The sequence below is a fragment of the Triticum dicoccoides genome, chromosome 5B, assembly GCF_002162155.2.
Source record: "Triticum dicoccoides isolate Atlit2015 ecotype Zavitan chromosome 5B, WEW_v2.0, whole genome shotgun sequence".
In the NCBI taxonomy this organism is placed as follows: domain Eukaryota; kingdom Viridiplantae; phylum Streptophyta; class Magnoliopsida; order Poales; family Poaceae; genus Triticum; species Triticum dicoccoides.
Window position 1 is genome coordinate 697,166,792 of NC_041389.1, and position 5,769 is coordinate 697,172,560.

Genomic DNA, 5,769 nt, shown 5'->3' on the forward strand with positions numbered 1-5,769 from the left:
CAGTCATAGAATTTCCAGCCGACCAATCAATCTGCAAATAATTCCAAACTCTGACACTGAAATTACAGTTGAAAAAGAGATGGTCTCTGGTTTCTCTTACTTGAAGGGGGCAGAGCCTACAAGTAACACCATCATCCATGTGCCATTGCCTCCTATCAACCATATCCTTAGTGTTGAGTCTGTCCATGATGAGCATCCAAGCAAAAACCTTGATCTTAATAGTGCAAGAGGATTTCCAGATCCAGCACAACAAGTGGTTGAAAGTTTCATTCTGGAAAGCATGACCATAGAACAGCTTAGGTTTGTAAACCTTTGAAGAGCCCTGCCATAACCATAAATCCTTACAAGTATCATCTCTTCTATGGGAGGCTAACATATCTCTTATTAAGTTTAACTCATCAAAAGCTTGAGCAGACAAAGGTAGGTGGAAGTGTTGGTACAAGTCCATTGAATTGAAAATATCCTTAACAGAGATCCATGGATCCTTGGCAAAAGAGAATAATCTTGGGAATCTAGACTGCAAGCTAGAAACTTCATTGCCAAGATTCCAATTGTCAGACCAAAAAGAGCAGTGTCACCAGCATTGACATGCACCCAGGAGCAGTCCCTAAAATTCTGCAAGACCTTGCAAATATCTTTCCACCAAAAAGAGCCACAAGAAGTTGTTCCCTGGGGCATTCCATCATAATAATATGAATCCCAAATTAAGGACACCCAAGGAAGGTCTTTCCCGTTGAGAAAATTACTAGCATGCTTGAGAAGCAAAGCCACATTTTGAACACCCAGATTCAAAATACCAAGACCACCCTTGTTTTTTGGTCTACAAATCAGATCCCAAGCAGCAAGAGATGGTGCAGGCTCCTCCCTATTTTTTCTCCACAGACATTGCCTTTGAATTCTTTCCAGTTGCTTGAGGATTCTAGCAGGAATAGCCAGGCTTCCCATAAAGAAAATTGGCATGGAGGACAAAGCAGAGTTTAAGAACTGCAGCCTCTCACCTTGATTAAGGAAGGAAGAGCTGGCAGTCATTCTCCTCTCCATACAATCCACAAGAGGCATAAAGTCCACCATCTTCGGCCTTGTAGTACCCACAGGCAAACCAAGATAAGTAAAAGGCATCTTTCCAATTTGGCATCCAAAAGCAGAAGCAAGATCTGTCATGACTGCATTTTCAACATTTATAGGAATGATAAAAGATTTATGGTAGTTGATATCAAGACCTGTGGACTGAGAGAACACCAACAGCATATCCTTCAAAACTAGAAGTTGTTGCCTGTCAGCAGGAAGGATGATCAGAGTATCATCAGCATAATGAATGACAGGGTAGTCTTGATCATGACAGGGAATAGGTAGCTTTAGGATACCCTTGCTAAACATATCATTAATCACTATTTGCAGAAGATCAGCAGCTATCACAAAGAGTAGAGGAGAAACAGGGTCCCCCTGTCTTACTCCTTTTTTGCAAATAAATTTCCTCCCAGGGACACCATTCAGGAGGACAGAAGAAGTACCAGTGGAAAGTAGCTGCTTCATCCATAGGATCCACTTTTCATTAAAAGCTTTGTGCCTGAGAATTTGAAAGATAGCTTCATGCTCCACAGAGTCAAAAGCCTTCTCAAAGTCCAATTTGAGAATCACAATTGGCCTCTTTGACTGATGGCATTGATGCAGATACTCAAAGGTCCAACCAATGTAGTCCTGGATTGTTCTGCTCTTAATGAAACCATACTGATTCTTATGGATGCATTTCATGATTATCTTCTAAAACCTATTGGCAGCCATCTTAGAGAGGAATTTCAGACCCATGCTTGTGAGTGAAATAGGCATGTAGTCTCCCACTTCCTCAGGTGAAAGCTTCTTGGGAATCAGAGTAATGAAAGAACTATTAATGTTCTCCAGTACTGCAGTCCCCTCATGAAAAGCATGAGCCAGATCATAGAAGTCATTTGAAATTATGTGCCAGCACCTCTTGAAAAATAGACCATTAAAGCCATCAGGTCCAGGTGCTTTATCCACAGGCATATGCTTGACCACATCATCCATTTCCTCCTTTTCAAAAGGTTTAGTAAGCTCATCCAGGCCATGTTATTACAAGATACATCAAAATTCTCTCTATTGTTTCAAGAATACTTTGTGCCCACTGCCTTGTAGTTCTTTGCCACATGAATACCCCTACGGATAATTCCTCGCTCTTACCGAGTATTCGTTCGTCCAAAGTTGTTCATGTGTTTCACAAAAATACATTCAAATGCTACCTGATCTTTCGAAAATCCTGAGCAGCCTATTGCTCTTGAAATTCTTGCTTGCTTGCATTATGGTTAATCCCTTAAGTCTCGTAATCTTAATGGCATCCCTTGTCATTATCATTTTGAGTCTGTTGATTCAACATGAGTGCGAATGCACGCAATCATCAGTTGATCCTTTTAAATTATCTTTCCGACTCAGACGTCACTTTAAACATGAGCTTGATCTCGACCAATCAAATTGTTGTCGACTTTACCCCTAAGCTTACTCAACCTATCCATCCTTAATCAGAGTGTTTGCTTCTAATCCTTTGATTTGGTAATCATAATTCCTTTACATGTGAGCTTTGAATTAGTCAGTTGCTTCTATAATCCAATGCCTTCGCATTGTTTCTTCCTCTGGTTGTGTGCCGATACTCACATCAGTTTCACTATGGACCGTCGGATCCTTTGTTGAAATATCATCCGACAGTGTCCTTCGTATACAAAAACCTCGAGAAGTTCTTTCTTGGTACATAATGCCTTGGGTAAATTGTATCCTCTGTTTTTGTCAACCATGCTCTACTATCGAGCTTGTGTTATTTACTATTGAAGCTTGAGGTTTATGCTTCCACGATACCCTGACGGGTTGAACCTATGCCTTCCTTAATATGTGTGAACTCGGAAGTTTTCACCAGTCATACTTATCTGGTATCGCACCAGGTAAAACTTTCAAGAACTAATGTTATTTTTGAAATATGAGAGGTGAATGGAAGGTTATGCATTGACGAAGTGGGAGTCGACCATGAACTTTGTGTTCATGCCCATGGGCACGATGTAGATCCTATCATGGAAGCTTCTTGAAATAATAACCATTTCCTTAATAAATATCATCTGGTATCTGTGAATTGATCCTTTGCAATCGTGGTTCCGACCATGATCTCCTTTAAATACCATTTCTCGTGCATGTTTAAGCACTTACCTTCCATAGAGCAATACCCCAGTCCAAGGTCTACTTTGGACTGTCGTCGAGTATTACCCCCCTGGTATCTCAAGATTATCTTGGAACTGCATAACTTCTTATGAGTTCTTCATCAAGTACTACATTCTCACTGATTACAATTTTTCATGGACTCTGAGTTATTAAACACTCAAAGACACCAATAACTGAACCGAGTCCGCACTACGGTTCAACTACTCTTAGTAATCTTCTTTAAGTACGAGTTTGTACCCGATCAAGCCATTCCTAGCCTGATCGGCTATATCCTTATCGTGCAAATTTTTAACTATGCTACATGGTCCTTATTCCCGGAGCACCACTTTCGACGATGAGCTAAGCTTACATCGATTTTCCTCGTCATAGCATTTGCCTTGAACAACAAGCTTGATTTTGAGTTTGTGTCGTACTCATGGTTCCAATAACCTTTCACTTCGGCATTACTTTGACTTGATGTCATCGCCGAGCGGTTACATCTTCTTGAAACCTCTCGACATAGTTGCCGGGATCATCATCAACATTTTGAATCCTTCCTGGGCATCAATTAAATTCATGATGGTAAGTGCCATCCTCGTCCCTTGGTAATTTGAGTTACCATCGACAACATATTTACCTTCCTTTCATCACAAACTTGTTCTTGTTAAGGATGCAACTTGCGATTCAGTTTGTGTTATGTTCTACCTTGAAGTATTACTGTCCCTTATGTCAAGGATGTTGCAAGGATTACTCCACCTCTTAAGAATTCTGGGTATTGTGATGCCCTCTCGCCATCACCCTTCTTTTTGGTCCTCGTGTTGCTTCTAACCGGAATACCAGTAAATGAACTCTGCCGTGAGACTTTAGTATTATTAGCAACCTTATTGCTTTGGAGTTAATGGACAATAAATCCAACTTAGTGTGTTGGTTGCTGAATCACCATTCTAGTATTAATCGTGCATCCCAGCCCATATTTCCGGTGCACCTTTCAACCAACGCTTCGATGTGTATGGTGTCCTTGAGCATACACCATTAAATCTTTTGATCTGACAGTTGTTATCTCCTTGTTCACCTAATTTTGGAAATACATCTTTTGGGACTCCCGATGGATTGTCGCTGAGTTCATCAGCCACCCCCTCATCCTCTCCTTGGTTTAATGATGAACTCATGATTCGGAACTTGCTTCCATAGTTCATTCCTCAAGTATCTTGCAACGCCGTCGCGTCAAATTGTGTCGCACCTTTTTCATCTCAGGCATCCTGAGCCTGAGGTGTCCTGACACCAATCAAATCTGAATCTCGGTCAGATATGATAGTTGGAACATATTTCAAGAGTTATAACATTGGTCTTTATATGACCCGGTAAGGTGATGTCATGCCTAGCACACCTGGCTCGAGGCCCTATTGTTATAGAATCCTTTTCAGCAAGGCTATCCATTCTTCCATGAGGAAATTGTAAGACTTTCCTATAAGTTGTTTCCGATGGATCCTTTGTGTTTCCAAAGTTTGATCTTCACCTGATGACCATGTCAATGCTATCTCGAAGCATGTCTATGGTACTCCGATTTTCAACAAGAACATTTGAAGCCCAATGCTAAATGTTTCTTGCTCAATTATCCAAACACCGTTGCATGGGTAATGTCATAAAATTTCTCTCCCTTTACCTAAAGGGTTTTCTACATTATATCATCTCATGGATATCATGCTCTACTTGTCCTTGGGAAGGATATACCCCTGAAATATGTGTTTAAACACATTTTCCTTTCCATTAATTTGTTTAACCTTCCTTGTGATCCATATGATCTAAGCAGTAACGTTCTTCTGCTTTTGTAAACACCTTGGTGTACAACCATGTCAGTAAGACCCTGTTGCATTTGTCGATAGCATTCCGGTAACCACCGATGGATGAGAACTTTGCCTATTGGTCCGCCTCGTTCAACGAGCAGGAAAATAGTTCTCTTCGTCCCTCGCCCTTGGTACCAACGATGCAGTCAACATAACTGACCGGCTACCCTCTAACATGCCTTGCTATCATGACCGTGCAAGATGTCACCACCCTTCCTACTTTCAACCCACGTGGTGGGCCCATAACCCACAAGTGCCACATGATCGAAACCTGACTCTTCTTTACAACCCGGATTCTAATGTATCCTTTGCACCTGGCTTCGTATGTGATTCACGAGCTAAATGCCATACCAGTAATCATCCTGGAATGAAACACCATGTTATTCTCATTGTTCAAACCCACATTCTAGCTTATGTCTAGTCATCGAATGATTGCCTAACCGTTTGAAACTTTGGTACCATCGTATATTGCACTCAACGAATTCGTTGGAATACAACTCGTGGGGTACCTTGTGTGTTTCCCATTGAGTTCACCGTCAGATGCCTAGCTTTGTGGAGATGCGTTCTTCTAGAGTTTTTACCCTTGGTCGCGTTCATAGGACGATGGAGACCTCGAAGAAAGGATGACGAGTTGATCATGGTGACTTGAAGCAGAGAAATGAATACATCAATGTATTGGATCGGCCTCATCGAGAAGAGCAAGCCAGAATGAGAAGAACCGCTAGATTCG